General features: G+C 45.9%; 1 protein-coding gene across 3 annotated transcripts in view; it reads right to left on the bottom strand.

Annotated features, from left to right (window-relative positions):
- CPSF73-II (cleavage and polyadenylation specificity factor 73 kDa subunit-II) overlaps positions 1-15,567 on the bottom strand; it is a 157,058-nt gene extending 141,491 nt beyond the window's left edge. For 2 of the 3 annotated variants that reach the window (XM_087380740.1, XM_087380742.1), the window contains exon 1: positions 15,151-15,567. The gene's annotated coding sequence lies outside the window, so the exon portion shown is untranslated. Of the gene's footprint in view, positions 1-14,466; positions 14,506-15,150 lie in introns of all 3 variants that reach the window. The other variant, XM_087380741.1, reaches the window with a different exon arrangement.
- Between the last annotated feature and the right edge of the window lie 2,639 nt (positions 15,568-18,206).

The following is an 18,206-nucleotide window of genomic DNA, read 5'->3' as shown; positions in this document are numbered from 1 at the left end:
CAACAAAAAGGAGGACTCCAAGCTCAAGTTTCAGCTCTTGGCTTGCCCAATCCACAAGGAAGAAGCCTGCAACAATCACCACTTACATCCAACATTAGAGACAAGCACTAGTTTCTAGAAAGATAGTAGACACAACATGCAATAGTGCTGTAAATGAGATAAACTTGACAATACAGGCTCCCTTCCTGACTTGACCCTTTTGTAGATGAAGTCCTTGATGCCTCTGAAGCTACCTTGGGTGAGGAGAGTGTGGAAATGGGGCTGGAATGAGAACAGCTTAGAAAAACAGCCTGTAGGCTAGAGAGAGAAAGCTTTTATGGAGTGATAGCTGTAGAGAGAGAGTGCCAATGCTGATCCCAAGGGAGGAGATGTAAGAGAGGAGCTGCTGCTGTTCCAGAGGTGCACAGAAAAGCAGATTTCTGCAAGGGAAATGGGCTGGAACAGCAGAGAGAGAAATTCTGCAGTAGAGAGAGAAAGACTGCAGCAGGAGAGAAAAAGGGGCTGTGGCTGCTCCAGGCTAGGTGAAGGAGAGAGGATGCTGCTGCTGTTCCAGAAGAGCTGAGAGGGGGCAGATTTCTGGAGAGGAGGGGCTGGAACTGTAGAGAGAGAATGTGCTGTTGTAGAGAGAGAAAGTGCTGCTGAGGTGAGAGAATGGCCTGGGGAGAAGCTGGCTGCACCCAAGGAGCTGGAGAGGTTCTGTAGCATCATCCAAAAGGAGGGAGAAGAAAAGTGACGAAATTTTCATGTGTGGAATGAAGGGGAGAGGCCTTCTTTTATAGGCTCAGCCCCCCCCCTAGGCCTAGAGTGGAAGGTGGACACTTGTCCCAGATTTTTGGTGGGCTGCAGTCCCAAAGAGGACAGCCCACAACCTGCCCCAAATCTACCAGATTTGGGGCCAAACACTTGGCCTGCATGCCCTGCCACTTGCCATGCATGCTGCCACATGTGTGGGACAGGTGGACTGACCTGCCAGCTCAGATTCCATGTGGCAGTCTGCCACGTGTCAGCTGCCACGTCACTCCCAAAAACCCTAAAATTTCAAAGTTGTCAGAATTTAATTCTGTCCTCATCGGGGCCCTATTCCCATATTCTTACTATATATTAAGGAGGGATCTACCATACCTGCCAGGTGGAGAGCATTTGGAGGTTGGGAAAGACATGGAGGGAGGTTCGGTGAGGCAAGGAGGGAGGTTCAGTGAGGTTCGAAAAGAGGAGATGGTTCGGAGGGAGTTGAAGAAGTGGAGACTGCCACGCATCACATTGGAGGTATGTGCAAAGACTATTGGTGATGTGGCACACGAGAATGACAGTGGTGGGAGCCAATTAATTAATTTGTGAGCGGGGGCGATGCTTGATCAGGGCCAGTAAGCTAAGGTTCGAGGGTCGTGCTAGATTCTCGCTGGTGATGGTGATGCCAATCGCAGTGATCTGATTGCGCAGATTCTTCACCCTGGTGTTGAACTTTAAAAGCTTCGGCTAAGAGGACCTCCATGCGCTTCTGGGCTGGGGAGCCTGTGGACTGGGGAAAGATAAGAGGGAAAGAAGATGTAAAGGAAAGAAAAGAATGAGAATGAGGAAATAGAGAATGAGAGAAAGGGAAAGAGATGAGGGAAAATAGAGAATGAGAGAAGGGGGAAATGAGAGAAGGGGGAAATAGAGTGGGAAATAGAGAATGACATCACTCTTGTGGGTCACTAATGCCCATAACCCCAAGCAAGGGGGTCCACCCTCAAATGCTAGACCTAGTCCCCATTGTTCGTAACTGAACAGAAGGAAAACATTTCATTTCTTAATAAGCATACTATTGAAAAACAAAAAGAAATAGTACCAAGCAAGTGGATACATGTTGAAGCAGGATGACATTCCCTCCGTCTTTCATTCGGTTGTCCGCAACTGAAATGCTTCCTCATAAGCATCCAGGATTTCAGGACACTCCTGAAATGTAGCTCTGTCCACCCATTGGGCATCGGTGGATGGCAGCCCTCTGAACTTCAAAAGATACATTTTGCGAGTCGTGCCTGGACGTCCCGTAGTGAAGTTATGCAAAATAATTTGCTCTGGGATCAACAAGATCTCAGTGTCCTCTACTTCAGGTGCATCGTCCAGTGTGGGCTCTTGAGGTGGTTCCCCAATGAAGGGTTTCACTAAGCTTACATGGAAGACATTGTGGATCTTCCAATGCTCTGGAAGTCTCAATCGGACTGAGACATCATTTATTACCTGCAACACCTGAAAAGGACCATAATATCGAAAGGATAGCTTGAAGTAGATGCGCTTTTTGCCCACTTTGGTTTTTAACCGGGCTTTCTCAAATTTCCATAAGACCCATTGGCCTTCTTTCACTACAAACGCCCTCCGTCTTTTATTTGCAGCTGCTCTTTGTTTCTGCTGTTTTTGGCAGCTTGAGGGCATTCGTAGAAGTTGTGGCTTCGATCGCCACACTTGAAACACCGCCCTTCGGAGTAATACTTTTGCTTCTGTTGTGGAGACAATGAGCTGAAACTGCGGGCTGCTTTCTTCGAAGGAGGCTAGCTGGCTGACTTTTGCTCTTTTGGTGCATCCTTTGCTGTCTCCTTACCCTTTTGTTCCTTGGAAGAGGTACCCTGGGACTTTCGCTTGTTGTTGCTGCCATTCCGCTTGTTGAAGAAAGATTGTTTCTTCTCCACCTTCAAGGCGATGTTGATGGTGTCTTCGAGAGAAGTAGGAGTGGCAATGTCCACCTCATGCTGAACGATATACCGTAGGCCAGCAAAGAACTTCCTTTGCTGCTCTTTTTTATCCTTCCTACTGAATGCTTGAACTTTTAACAAAGTATCCAGGCCAGCAAGACCTCGGGCTTGTCCTCTCCCTTGTACTTGGTAAACTTGAAGAGCTTATCTCCAAGAGGTACCTTATGCTTTGCATACCTTCGTCTCCGTGGACGTCTCGAAGGAGATGGACTCCGATGACGCCGTCTACCTCGAGGAGGGGAAGAGGATGATCTTCCCTCCTTGTTGGAGTTGGTGTTGTCCGCACGGCCTCTTCCTTGGGATTGGGCCCTTATGTCATGAGTTTCTGCTTGGCTGCTTTCCAGCACTTGAACCTGTTGAGCAATGTTTGCCAAGAGAGCACTCAACTCATGCAAGTTAGGAGGAGGGTTAGGTCCATTGGCTGCCATGATGACAAGATGACTCAATGAAGGAGAGACTCAACAAGAGAAAGCACAGAGTACAAGACCACTGCCTAAGCTCTGATACCAATGTAAACTACTCGGTGCTTTCTATCAATTCAGACAACGGATTTTGCAGAGGCATTTGAATGAGATGATTGCGAGTTGCCAAACACATATACTTGAACTTAAGAGTTTGCAATTAAGCTGGAATTAAGACTTATACAGCTTAAACACAAAGTGACATCATTGGAAAATGCAATATGATTGAGGGGCCAAGATGGCCCCCCCCCCTTATCCAGGCTCACTTTATTCTTGAAAATGGAGGTACAAGACCAAGGTGCAATGCACCTTCCAAACTGATGAACTCAGTGAAAACCTAGGACCTAGATACAAGACTCAAGAGCATATGTACAAGGTAGACAACAAAAAGGAGGACTCCAAGCTCAAGTTTCAGCTCTTGGCTTGCCCAATCCACAAGGAAGAAGCCTGCAACAATCACCACTTACATCCAACATTAGAGACAAGCACTAGTTTCTAGAAAGATAGTAGACACAACATGCAATAGTGCTGTAAATGAGATAAACTTGACAATACAGGCTCCCTTCCTGACTTGACCCTTTTGTAGATGAAGTCCTTGATGCCTCTGAAGCTACCTTGGGTGAGGAGAGTGTGGAAATGGGGCTGGAATGAGAACAGCTTAGAAAAACAGCCTGTAGGCTAGAGAGAGAAAGCTTTTATGGAGTGATAGCTGTAGAGAGAGAGTGCCAATGCTGATCCCAAGGGAGGAGATGTAAGAGAGGAGCTGCTGCTGTTCTAGAGGTGCACAGAAAAGCAGATTTCTGCAAGGGAAATGGGCTGGAACAGTAGAGAGAGAAATTCTGCAGTAGAGAGAGAAAGACTGCAGCAGGAGAGAAAAAGGGGCTGTGGCTGCTCCAGGCTAGGTGAAGGAGAGAGGATGCTGCTGCTGTTCCAGAAGAGCTGAGAGGGGGCAGATTTCTGGAGAGGAGGGGCTGGAACTGTAGAGAGAGAATGTGCTGTTGTAGAGAGAGAAAGTGCTGCTGAGGTGAGAGAATGGCCTGGGGAGAAGCTGGCTGCACCCAAGGAGCTGGAGAGGTTCTGTAGCATCATCCAAAAGGAGGGAGAAGAAAAGTGACGAAATTTTCATGTGTGGAATGAAGGGGAGAGGCCTTCTTTTATAGGCTCAGCCCCCCCCTTAGGCCTAGAGTGGAAGGTGGACACTTGTCCCAGATTTTTGGTGGGCTGCAGTCCCAAAGAGGACAGCCCACAACCTGCCCCAAATCTACCAGATTTGGGGCCAAACACTTGGCCTGCATGCCCTGCCACTTGCCATGCATGCTGCCACATGTGTGGGACAGGTGGACTGACCTGCCAGCTCAGATTCCATGTGGCAGTCTGCCACGTGTCAGCTGCCACGTCACTCCCAAAAACCCTAAAATTTCAAAGTTGTCAGAATTTAATTCTGATCGCACCCACGGGTTCCTAACAGCTTAGACTATCTATTGACGTACTCTAAGGTCATAACTGAGCCATACTGAGCTCATTTGTTTGTCGTCTTATCTTGTATCTCCATTACTCTTGGCATGCTGCCAGGCCCACACCCAAAGCTCAGGGAACATTCTCTTGAATGGTTCCTAGGTCGGTATGCAATCTGTGCATTTGATTGGTCCCATGTTTGGGTACTCAGGTGGGGTGTGGTTTCCAGATGTCCCTCTCAAAGAGAGGCCATCACTCTTGTGGGTCACTAATGCCCATAACCCCAAGCAAGGGGGTCCACCCTCAAATGCTAGACCTAGTCCCCATTGTCCGTAACTGAACAGAAGGAAAACATTTCATTTCTTAATAAGCATACTATTGAAAAACAAAAAGAAATAGTACCAAGCAAGTGGATACATGTTGAAGCAGGATGACATTCCCTCCGTCTTTCATTCGGTTGTCCGCAACTGAAATGCTTCCTCATAAGCATCCAGGATTTCAGGACACTCCTGAAATGTAGCTCTGTCCACCCATTGGGCATCGGTGGATGGCAGCCCTCTGAACTTCAAAAGATACATTTTGCGAGTCGTGCCTGAACGTCCCGTAGTGAAGTTATGCAAAATAATTTGCTCTGGGATCAACAAGATCTCAGTGTCCTCTACTTCAGGTGCATCGAAGGTGCATTGCACCTTGGTCTTGTACCTCCATTTTCAAGAATAAAGTGAGCCTGGATAAGGGGGGGGGGGCGTCTTGGCCCCTCAATCATATTGCATTTTCCAATGATGTCACTTTGTGTTTAAGCTGTATAAGTCTTAATTCCAGCTTAATTGCAAACTCTTAAGTTCAAGTATATGTGTTTGGCAACTCGCAATCATCTCATTCAAATGCCTCTGCAAAATCCGTTGTCTGAATTGATAGAAAGCACCGAGTAGTTTACATTGGTATCAGAGCTTAGGCAGTGGTCTTGTACTCTGTGCTTTCTCTTGTTGAGTCTCTCCTTCATTGAGTCATCTTGTCATCATGGCAGCCAATGGACCTAACCCTCCTCCTAACTTGCATGAGTTGAGTGCTCTCTTGGCAAACATTGCTCAACAGGTTCAAGTGCTGGAAAGCAGCCAAGCAGAAACTCATGACATAAGGGCCCAATCCCAAGGAAGAGGCCGTGCGGACAACACCAACTCCAACAAGGAGGGAAGATCATCCTCTTCCCCTCCTCGAGGTAGACGGCGTCATCGGAGTCCATCTCCTTCGAGACGTCCACGGAGACGAAGGTATGCAAAGCATAAGGTACCTCTTGGAGATAAGCTCTTCAAGTTTACCAAGTACAAGGGAGAGGACAAGCCCGAGGTCTTGCTGGCTTGGATACTTTGTTAAAAGTTCAAGCATTCAGTAGGAAGGATAAAAAAGAGCAGCAAAGGAAGTTCTTTGCTGGCCTACGGTATATCGTTCAGCATGAGGTGGACATTGCCACTCCTACTTCTCTCGAAGAAACCATCAACATCGCCTTGAAGGTGGAGAAGAAACAATCTTTCTCCAACAAGCGGAATGGCAGCAACAACAAGCGAAAGTCCCAGGGAACCTCTTCCAAGGAACAAAAGGGTAAGGAGACAGCAAAGGATGCACCAAAAGAGCAAAAGTCAGCCAGCTAGCCTCCTTCGAAGAAAGCAGCCCGCAATTTCAGCTCATTGTCTCCACAACAGAAGCAAAAGTATTACTCCGAAGGGCGGTGTTTCAAGTGTGGCGATCGAAGCCACAACTTCTACGAATGCCCTCAAGCTGCCAAAAACAGTAGAAACAAAGAGCAGCTGCAAATAAAAGACGGAGGGCGTTTGTAGTGAAAGAAGGCCAATGGGTCTTATGGAAATTTGAGAAAGCCCGGTTAAAAACCAAAGTGGGCAAAAAGCGCATCTACTTCAAGCTATCCTTTCGATATTATGGTCCTTTTCAGGTGTTGCAGGTAATAAATGATGTCTCAGTCCGATTGAGACTTCCAAAGCATTGGAAGATCCACAATGTCTTCCATGTAAGCTTGGTGAAACCCTTCATTGGGGAACCACCTCACTGATGAACTCGGTGAAAACCTAGGACCTAGATACAAGACTCAAGAGCATATGTACAAGGTAGACAACAAAAAGGAGGACTCCAAGCTCAAGTTTCAGCTCTTGGCTTGCCCAATCCACAAGGAAGAAGCCTGCAACAATCACCACATACATCCAACATTAGAGACAAGCACTAGTTTCTAGAGAGATAGTAGACACAACATGCAATAGTGCTGTAAATGAGATAAACTTGACAATACAGGCTCCCTTCGTGACTTGACCCTTTTGTAGATGAAGTCCTTGATGCCTCTGAAGCTACCTTGGGTGAGGAGAGTGTGGAAATGGGGCTGGAATGAGAACAGCTTAGAAAAACAGCCTGTAGGCTAGAGAGAGAAAGCTTTTATGGAGTGATAGCTGTAGAGAGAGAATGCCAATGCTGATCCCAAGGGAAGAGATGTAAGAGAGGAGCTGCTGCTGTTCCAGAGGTGCACAGAAAAGCAGATTTCTGCAAGGGAAATGGGCTGGAACAGTAGAGAGAGAAATTCTGCAGTAGAGAGAGAAAGACTGCAGCAGGAGAGAAAAAGGGGCTGTGGCTGCTCCAGGCTAGGTGAAGGAGAGAGGATGCTGCTGCTGTTCCAGAAGAGCTGAGAGGGGGCAGATTTCTGGAGAGGAGGGGCTGGAACTGTAGAGAGAGAATGTGCTGTTGTAGAGAGAGAAAGTGCTGCTGAGGTGAGAGAATGGCCTGGGGAGAAGCTGGCTGCACCCAAGGAGCTGGAGAGGTTCTGTAGCATCATCCAAAAGGAGGGAGAAGAAAAGTGACGAAATTTTCATGTGTGGAATGAAGGGGAGAGGCCTTCTTTTATAGGCTCAGCCCCCCCCCCCTAGGCCTAGAGTGGAAGGTGGACACTTGTCCCAGATTTTTGGTGGGCTGCAGTCCCAAAGAGGACAGCCCACAACCTGCCCCAAATCTACCAGATTTGGGGCCAAACACTTGGCCTGCATGCCCTGCCACTTGCCATGCATGCTGCCACATGTGTGGGACAGGTGGACTGACCTGCCAGCTCAGATTCCATGTGCCAGTCTGCCACGTGTCAGCTGCCACGTCACTCCCAAAAACCCTAAAATTTCAGAGTTGTTAGAATTTAATTCTGATCGCACCCACGGGTTCCTAACAGCTTAGACTATCTATTGACGTACTCTAAGGTCATAACTGAGCCATACTGAGCTCATTTGTTTGTCGTCTTATCTTGTATCTCCATTACTCTTGGCATGCTGCCAGGCCCACACCCAAAGCTCAGGGAACATTCTCTTGAATGGTTCCTAGGTCGGTATGCAATCTGTGCATTTGATTGGTCCCATGTTTGGGTACTCAGGTGGGGTGTGGTTTCCAGATGTCCCTCTCAAAGAGAGGCCATCACTCTTGTGGGTCACTAATGCCCATAACCCCAAGCAAGGGGGTCCACCCTCAAATGCTAGACCTAGTCCCCATTGTCCGTAACTGAACAGAAGGAAAACATTTCATTTCTTAATAAGCATACTATTGAAAAACAAAAAGAAATAGTACCAAGCAAGTGGATACATGTTGAAGCAGGATGACATGCAGGCACAGGGTGAGGTAGACTGCTCTCTCACGGGCACGCTGATCCGGATATTACTTTACGTAGATGACGTGGCTCTCTTGTCCTCCTCAGCAAAGAGGCTCCAGAGACACCTTGACGCACTTTAGTCCTTCTGTGAGTCTCATGATTTGAAGGTCAACTTGGGTAAAACCAAGGTTATGATCTTCAATACATCTCGACTCGTCATGCGCAATGAGCATTTCGCATTTAATGGGTCCCCTGTTGAGGTAGTTTCATCACACACTTATCTAGGGGTCGTCTTTTTCGGACCCATCTTCACCATGAGACCCGCGATCCAGGTTTGCTTAAGCAGAGGATATGCTTCATTGGCTAGACTAGAGAGACAGTGCTTCCGCTCTCACTTTCAGGATCCACAGACCAAAGGGTTTCTTTTTTACTCCTTGGTCCGCCCGATAGGGAGGTATGGCAGTCCATGCTGGGGCCCAGACTTGTCGGATACAGAGTGGGCCAGGGTGGAGGTTCTCATGTTATCACAGATGATCCGTGGTAAGCCATCCGTTCATCACCAGATCATTCAGACAAAGTTTGGGTCACCCCCATTACAGCTAGATGCCGCATTTCAGGTCATTACATATCTGTACCGAGTCAAGGAGTATGGGGATTACACATCCGGGCGTAGCAGGAGACCATGGCTAGCACTGTCCTCTTCTATGGCACTTGTAGCAAGGGGAGATCAGGGATGCTGGTATGCACGTACAGAGAGATGGTTTGCAAGACTAGGGCTCCACATGGACAGACTACCTCCTTTCCAGTACAACGTGGATGCTCCTTTCTCTCCCCTCCTGTCACACGAGGTCAACCAGGTTATCCGTGAGGATCTACTACAGCTACACACATTCCAAACTTGGTTGAGTCCGAGTGATCTCCTAGTGAAGCTAGGCTTCTACAAAGATCACTTCTTACATATCACAGCGGAGGGTTTCATTGATCCGCCAGGATACACGCAGATCACCTACCCCTCGCTGAGGATCTCCCTTGGGCAATTCAGAGTCTCTTCACACAGACTTCGTATCGAAAGCAGCAGAGTAGAGCGGTTACCCAGGGAGAGGCGCATATGCACACTGTGTGACATGCAGGAGGTTGAGACAGAGGAGCATTTCATCTTTAGGTGCCATGTTTACTATGAGATCCGAGGGCGTTTCTACTGCCTCTTCAAAGATAGTTATGGGATGTTGGCCCGTTTGCTCTCCTACCCAGACCAACAATGTTTCGATGGTTTCATTCATGAGGTGCTTAGACACCGCGATAGGATACTCCGAGCACGGAGACAAGAGCAAACTTCTCCCTCGACTGATACCTCTCAGAGCTCTATCACGGCATTCTTTCAGCCAGATCACATAGACCCCCACGAGGCGAGACCTCGACATGACCGTGACCCGGAGCCTGACCCGACAGCTCAGATAGAGGGTTGACTCACAGATCATACTTGGGGACATCCCCTCCTTGTTTAGGGTCGGAGCCCGATTGACAGGGGTCATAGTGGCCTTGGTTAGACGTAGAGCTACGACCAAGAGATGTACCAGGACTGCACCCTTGAGGGGGCAACAGCGTTCTATTGTTGACCTACTCCACTTCCACAGCCCCACTCATCCTGATGTCCTGCTGCTAGCGATGATGATGATGATGGTTATGATGATGCCGACGATGAAGCTGAGATTGATATATATAGTCGGGATATGACTATGTTGTACTTAGGACTTAGTACTGCCATTTTGCATTTTTTTGCATTCTGCATTGGTGTGGATGCTCGTTTAGTAGCTCCACTACCACAGCTCATTGTATCAGGTTTTCCACAGTGTCATAGACCCATCGGTCTTCCGAAGACTTTAATAAACTTTCTTTCTTTCTTTCTCCTCATTTGGGAGCTTAACGATCTAGTGGCCAACCCTAGTGGGCCAAATTTGTAAACCCACCCATAGCCCTATGCATGGGTCTATGGGGACCCTATATGGGTCTGTGTGCTAGCCGACCTACTTGGTCAGCCAACCAACCAGTCCAAGGGAGCTGCCCATTGCAGCCCCTTCCCTACTGTACTTGTCCCAAATCTGCTGAGCCAATTCCTATAGCCTTCTTGCGTTTCTCTAAGGTAGTTCCATGTCCTAGATATGGTCCATGCACTGCTCCTTACAAGCACGTACTGCAACATCCGTTTTGCCCTCTAGCTGGTCTCCTATCTAGCCTTTTAACTGCTGCAGAAGTTGCACATTACTTGCAACCACCTCGGCGTTGATCCGTTCTATTTCAGCATCTGGAGGACCTTCAACCTACTAGGTAAGTCTTCAGGTGTACTGCCCACATTGCATCCTATGTGCTGCCCATGTGCCAGCCCCCTCTCTTTGTTTTTCTCTGTGGGTATGCCACCACATGGCAGCCACTATGCTGCCCATGTGGTAACCATAACCTTAAGCCTCTGGGGGTTCTAGGATCTCTCGACTTTAGGAAGTTGGATGGCCTGGCAAGAAGGAAGATGCTAACTCTAGAAGGGGGCAAACGGAGTTAGAAAGCTTTCCTAAGGGGAAAGATCTTTAGTAGATGCCTAGAATCTTGTTGGACTTTGTCATCCATGACTAGGCAAGTTACCTTTCTCTAGCTAGGTGCCCCAAAGCACTCTCCCCAAATGCTTTGCAAAATCTACTCATTAATTACAGTCCTAGAGCATTCTCCCCACATGCTTTGCAAATTTCAGGAATTAATTATAGTTCTAACTTCTAAAGCATTCTCCCCACATGCTTTGCAAATTCTACTAATTAATTACAATCCTCGCTGTGCCTCCCAATTCCTAATTCCTTGTTTCATCCTTGATGGAACTTACTCACTTAGCTCGTCCACTTGGGCATGTTTCAATGTGCCAATCACATTGGTTGTTTATCCTCCGATCACACGTGACAATTTTGTATGCTAGTCACATTTGAGCTTTCAGAGTATTTGCCTTATTGGCCCTCTAACCTCATCAGAGTGTTCGATGGTGGCTAATCACATATGCTCCTTTATTCATAGTAGATTCTTTGGGTGCTAATCATGTAGCTCCTCTAATCATATTAGAGTTCTTTCATGCTAATCATATTAGCTCATCTAATTGTAGTAGAGTTCCTGTGTGCTAATCATGTTAGAGTTCATGAATGCTAAGCATACCATATTAGAGTTCCCTGATAGCATATGGTTATGAAAATGCCACTCAAATTGGAAGAAAAACCTATGCACCTTAAATATTGAGTCTCCAACTAGCATGGTGACATGCAAAGCTACTATGCTGCATAAACCATATTATAATAAAATGTTCACCCTTAGTAAGGTGAAATGTTGCAAAAGGGGATTTGGGGGGAGGGCTTCAATTTTATGGATCTTATACATATACTTGGAGGGAACTAGCACGATAGGAGTAAAGCAATACGCAAATGAAGTTAAAGGCAGAAGCTAGATCAAATAGAGTTGCTATCAGTGCAAGAACACATAACTCTATCTCATCCCACCTAGGCCTGTTGGTTGGCCTATTTGACCAACCGACTGGAAAAAGAAGGAGGGTGATGTGCCTATATATAGACCCCCTCCCTCACTTGTTCAGCATCTCTTGTAGCAACACTTGTGCATCATTTAGTGAAGGTTTTCCCCAACAGTTCAAGGGTTCTGGCTGAGATCCATTGCAATCTCTCGTCTCTTTCTCTCCTTTCTGTTTGCTGTGTGTGTGTGGTTTGCTCTCTCTCTCTCTCTCTCTCTCTCTCTCTCTCTCTCTCTCTCTCTCTCTCTCTCTCTTCTTGTCTATTTAGTTCCATTGTCACATACAAATGGGGAGGTGACCAGACCACATCCAACAATTCGACCCCTACTTGACAACATGGCATCACAAGTTGTAGAGAAGAGAAATTTTGTGCGGGCTACAGGTAAAAAGCTTAGATTGAGGAATAGTGATAGTGTATGAAGCAAGGTTCGATGATCCAACTAGATATAGAAGGTACCAAAAGAATTTATATTTCCGTCCAAAGCTATGGACACAATACAAAAGAGAGAGAGATCCAAAGTCCCACCAGAGTGTGGTCCTTTGATCTTACCACATACTTCTACTATCTGCCGGATATCTCTAGACTTGAGCCCGCGTGCTCCACCTCAAGCATGTGTAGACTCTCTGTCCAGATCTCAGCCTCTTGCTGCCCTTGTAGATAGCCAAGTACCTGCCCCAACGAGAGCTCAGTCTGCAGCCTCTATTGCACTCTTTTGCCACCTGGAAGTAGGCCTCAAGATGTGTGCACTATTGCTCCTGCTGCTCACAAAACTGTTGGTGTGCTGGATACCAAAATGAGGCCCGGGGCCTCTCCTTTTATAGGGCCCAAGGCCCCTTCAAACTGACCCATCAGACCAGGGCTGAATGGCCGACTTTTGCAGCCCCTCCAACCGACTGGGTCTGTCCCAAAACCACCCCCCTGGCGCCTTCAAAACAAGGCCCTCACTTCTGTGGCAACCTGCAGCCCTAACCAGCCGACTTGTAGTCAGCCTGGTTGGCTGCCTATGAGGCCTAAATGCAGGCCCAAATCCTGCCCTATGCAAGCGGCTTTTGCCCTGCCATAACCTCTGCATGTTGCAGGCCTGTTTCGCCACCTTTTGTGCCTCTGCCAGGCTCTTGTGCTGCCCCGCCACTTGTTGTACTGCAGCCATACCAGAGGTACAACTGTCCCGCCACCTTGTTGCAGGGCACACACCTTCCCATACTCCCTGCCTCATGGCCCGCCATGTGGGCACCTATCCTGGCGTCATTGTTGCTTCCGCCAGGCCCTTCCTTGGCACCTGGGTTCCATGGCTTGTGCTGCCCACATGGCAACCTGTGTGCTGACCACGTGGCAGCCTACGTTTTGTATGTGTGCTGCCCATGTGGCAGCCCCTTCAGGCCTTGGTCTACCTCCCCCATGCTCTCCTCATTTGGAGGCTTACAGATGGGGAGGTGACCTTTCCAACACTTGCACCCTAGAAGACAGCCAAGCCTCCAACCCTCTCTGAGCTCAGCCTCTAGCAACACTTGCTCTTGCCTTGCCTCCTAGATGTAGGCCCAATGGTGGGGCTGGTGCTGCCCTTCCGCTCCCTGATTTGCTGGCTTGCTGGATGCAAAATGACCTACCAAGAAGCCCTTTTTATAGGCCCCAAGAGGCCCCCAAAACTGACTGGCCTGACCTTCCTCTTGGCCGACTCAGGCTGTCCCCAACCGACCCCACAGCTCCCCATACATGGGGCTGTAGGCTGCCCTTTGTGGCCTATGTGCTGGCCAACTCTGTTGGCCATCCAAACAGCTTGTAGGCCCTATGTAAGACAGGGTGCTGCCCTATTTGCAGCCCCTGATCTAGGCCCATAGCCTACTGTACCAAGGCTATAGGTCTGCCCTGATTGCACCACGTCTAGGCCCTGTTGTTGCAGGTCGCTTTCTTGCCCCCACACTCCGCCAACTGACTTGCCACACAGGCACCTACTTCCTAGGAACACCTTACCACATTGTGCTGCTCCAAATCTTCCTCTTCCAGGACAGATCCTTGCTGAGTGCATCACCAACTCTCCTAGCTTTCAGCTCCATCTTTCGCAGAGCCACAATGATGCCTATAGATACATGTTTCTTTTCTTTGTCTTTTCTCCGGGCAAATGCCCTCGCTCTCCCTCCCCCACTCTCCTCATTTGGGAGATTAAAGATCTAGTGACCAACCCTAGTGGGGGGCCAACCCTGTAAACCCACCCATAGCCCTATGCATGGGTCTATGGGGACCCTATGTGGGTCTGTGCGCAAGCCAACCTACTTGGTCAGCCAACCAACCAAGCCGAGCCCGACATAAGGGCAAGGGAGCTGCCCATTGCAGCCCCTTCCCTACTGTACTTGTCCCAAACCTGCTGAGCCAATTCCTATAGCCTCCTTGCGTTTCTCTAAGGTAGTTCCCTGTCCTAGATATGGTCCATGCACTACAAGCACCTATTGCACCATCCAGTTTGCCCTCTAGCTGGTCTCCTATCTGGTCTTCTAATTGCTACAGAAGTTTCACATTACTTGCAACCACCACGTTACTTGCAACCAGCACATTAAAGGAACTAGCACAATAGGAGTAAAGCAATACATAAATGAAGTTAAAGGAAGAAGCTAGATCAAATAGAGTTGCTTTAGTGCAAGAACACATACCTCTATCCCATTTGTACTAAAAGGTATGGACTTTAGAACCTATACAATGATGCATTTAGCTTGAATATAATAAGTAAGCATTTACCTAAGCTTTAGGCAAAATAGTGATGCTTTCTCGACATAACAAATTGAGTTGGTAGACAACATACTATGAGGTGCACAAGAGTGGAAAAGCTGCGCAGCTGAATATGATGAGATTTATGTCAGATTTTAATAGTATCATCATGTCATCACCACAAGATAAGTGAAAACATTTGTCCAAGCTCTATACTCCAAACATTCAAATCTATGTTTCTCATAAGAAAATGCTACATTGAAGCATCATCTAAAGGCAGAAAAGGATAATCACCACAAAGACCTTCATGACCTCAATTGTTAGCTAGAGAAAGCTCTACAATCTAATTATTTGAAACAAAAGGAAATGCATGAACCTCTAAGTGACTTTCAAATAATGCAAGTTGCATTGAACATAGTGCAGGCTACAAGGAACAAGCTTGAAGTTGAAGCCACGAAATCTTGTGTAGGATTAGGAGGAAAGATTGACCTTGCAACAGACTATGCATTCTCACACACGGAATAACAAGAGGAGATCAAAGGGTTAAGAAATTCTATTGCGAATAAGGAAACATAAATTCAAGGATTGAGATTACAAGTAGAATTGTTGCAATCCACACTATCCCATACCAAGGAATAAGAACAAAACTGGCTAGATCAGCAAGCTCAATGCGAAAAGAATCGCCCTGTGCATGCTCTTCAACACGCATCATTCCCCCCCGCTCCTTGGCTTGACGGCTTCCTCCGTGCACGTTACTACACACAATGCAGCGTCCATCCATCCGCCCACACTAACCATTTCTGCATCGAATGCACCTCAGGACCCCTCTGCCATGCATGCCTCTATCAACATTACGGCCATACCACCCTCCAAATACGGAAGGCCTCCCGCTTCCCCGCCATCCGAGTTGCTGATATTCACACCTTTCTGGACATCTCCTCCATCCAAAGCTACACGATCAACAACGCCAGGATCGTGTTCCTGCTAGACCAGCCTCGCTCCAAGTCCCAGAAGCAGCCGTGCTGCAATGAGTCTTTTAACAACTTTACACGGCTTCAAGAAAATTCCTTTCTCTTTCATTATTTTCTAATCTAGAATTACATAATCCAATGTACTTGAAATTTTTTTTAATTGAAAATTTATGAGATAGTGACTGGCTAGAAAGTAAAAACAATCAAAATCTCAAAGGAACACGTAATTGAGTCTCCAAATGATTGAACTGATGACCATCGTTGTTGGTTCCCTTGTCAACAAACTTAATAATATCTCCATTTAGTGATGGCAAGTCTCACCTTAAAGATCTCTTCCCATAGGCTAAGGGAATGAGAACCTACAAAATGCCAGAACTTTGTTAATTTCATAAGGCAATCGAGCTCTCTCTAGGGCCTTCCCATTTTCCATGCATGCATAACCTATTGTAGTAATCCAAGGAGAGGCCCAAAACTCTATAAAGTTCATAATGCACTTGTCCTCTCTAAGGCCTTGCCATTTTCCATGCATGCATAGCCTATTGCAGCGTTCCAATTAGAGGCCCTAAACTTTATGAAATTCACGAGGCCACCTAGGCTTTTCCATAAGCCATTGCATTCATAGTATGTTTAAGTTCATACAAGACTTGAAAACGTGAAAGTTCCTTTAACTTAAAGTGCTATCACTTGCTCGTTGCTCTAAATAACACTACATAGCACTAAACAGCATACGATAGTGGCACCTACCATATGACAGTGGTATTTAACATATGAGAACATATATGACGATATAGCTATAGTGGCACCTAGCATATGAAAAATGTACTTAGCATATGAGACCATATGACAATAGTACTAAATAAAACTAAATAGTATTAAATTGTGGTCATTGGGCTATGAATTTAACATGCGAGAATGGTAATTGGCATATGATAGTGGTACTTAGCATGTGAGAGCATATGATAATAGTACTACTAAATAGCGTATGAGAGAGCATATGATAGTAGTACCTAAATATAGCTAAATAGCATGTGAAAGCATATGATAGTAGTACCTAAATAGTATAGTTATGACAATCATACTTAGCATTTGAGAGCATACGATAGTAGTACCTAAATAATATTAGATAATACTAAAATAGTGGTACCTAGCATATGACCAGTGATACTTAGCATTTGAGAGTGGTACCTAGCATCTAAGAGTAGTACCTAGCATTTAAGAGTGGTACCTAAATAGTATTAAATACTAAATAGCACTAGTACTCACCAACTACTAGATGATGTACCTCTATAAAAGAAGGCATATGTACCTCTATAAGCTTTAAGTAATGGAAGCGATGTTTTGCATACTCTTTTAGGCTAATCCTCCAATTGCAAATAGTATTCAATTGTACTAAATAGTGGTAAGTAGCATATGAGCATGATACGTAGCATCTATGAGTGGTACCTAGCATATGATAATTTAGTACTAAATGGTACCATATAGTATTAAAGAGCATGAAATTTAACACTAGTAATTATCATTGTAGGATGATGAACCTCTGTAAAAGAAGGCAAGTGTACCTCTGTAAATATCCTTCGTGTTTGGAGACACCCTAGTGTTGTCTCTCCAAAAGTCGATTACACATTGAACAATCCCCATTTGAAATCTACTTCTTTAAAGTTGACACAGTCCATTGTACAATTTTGTGGTTGAATACGAAGGACTTTAACAACTTTGTTATCATTATATTATTTGACCATTGATCTATTGGTAATCATATAGAGTGTCGCTCTCTTGGCAACTAGCTTATATCAATACTTTGGCTTCTTTGACAATACCCACTGATCTCTCCAAGTTATCTACAATCATCACCTCTACTATTGAATCCTTTGGAAATTATGTCTCGTTCACAATGTATTTCATGTCTAGATGTTGTATAATCCTAGCCAAAATTTTTCCCTTTGTACTCAAGTCAAGGCTTCTTGTCATGTGTTTAAAATGTCGCACAATTGTCAAAATCACTCAATCTCTCCCTCTCTCTTTCACATAATTTGGACATGTGTTTTAATGTTTGATGGGATTAAAATTAATGCTAAAAGGTTTGACAAATGCGGTATTCTCTTTCTCCAAATGTAATATTGATTCACCAAGCATGCCTATATTAATGTTAATTCTTTGCACCCCGTTCATCAACTCAAGATTAGCCCCTCAGCCCCTCATTTGTGTCCAAGATAGATCATTGAAGATTAGCCATTGAAAAGTTGTGTGTAGGAAGCATCATTTGACTACAAATGTAGTAAAATGTGAAGTTATCCCTAATGATGTCATTGCCTTAGCTTGGATATCTAACACATCTCTACTAGATGAAGAAAACTCTGGCTCTTCTCAACCAAAATACTTCAAAAAAGAGGGAGGAACCTGCACAAGGTAATTCCTTGAGAGAGACAAAGGAAGCCTACAGGACAATGAGAGAGATTTGGAGACAATGAGAGAGGCTATAAAGAGAAATCTTGATGTGAGAGAGAAACTAAGATCATGAATCCTCATGTGAAGGGGAACAATTGAAAATCATAGAATCCTCGATGTGCAGGGAAGGATTTTGAATTTTACATAGTTTTAAAAAGGCTTTGAGCCATAACTACTATATGATTTACTACTATATCTATGCTTATACCTCTGTTACTTTTTGCCAAAAAGGAGTACTTTTTACATACATTGTAGTGTGCTTAGATCAT

This window comes from Dipteris shenzhenensis, chromosome 10, assembly GCF_047967505.1.
Source record: "Dipteris shenzhenensis isolate YYH24624 ecotype China chromosome 10, Dip_SZ_1.0, whole genome shotgun sequence".
NCBI lineage: Eukaryota > Viridiplantae > Streptophyta > Polypodiopsida > Gleicheniales > Dipteridaceae > Dipteris > Dipteris shenzhenensis.
This window is presented reverse-complemented; position numbering and strand designations above follow the sequence as displayed.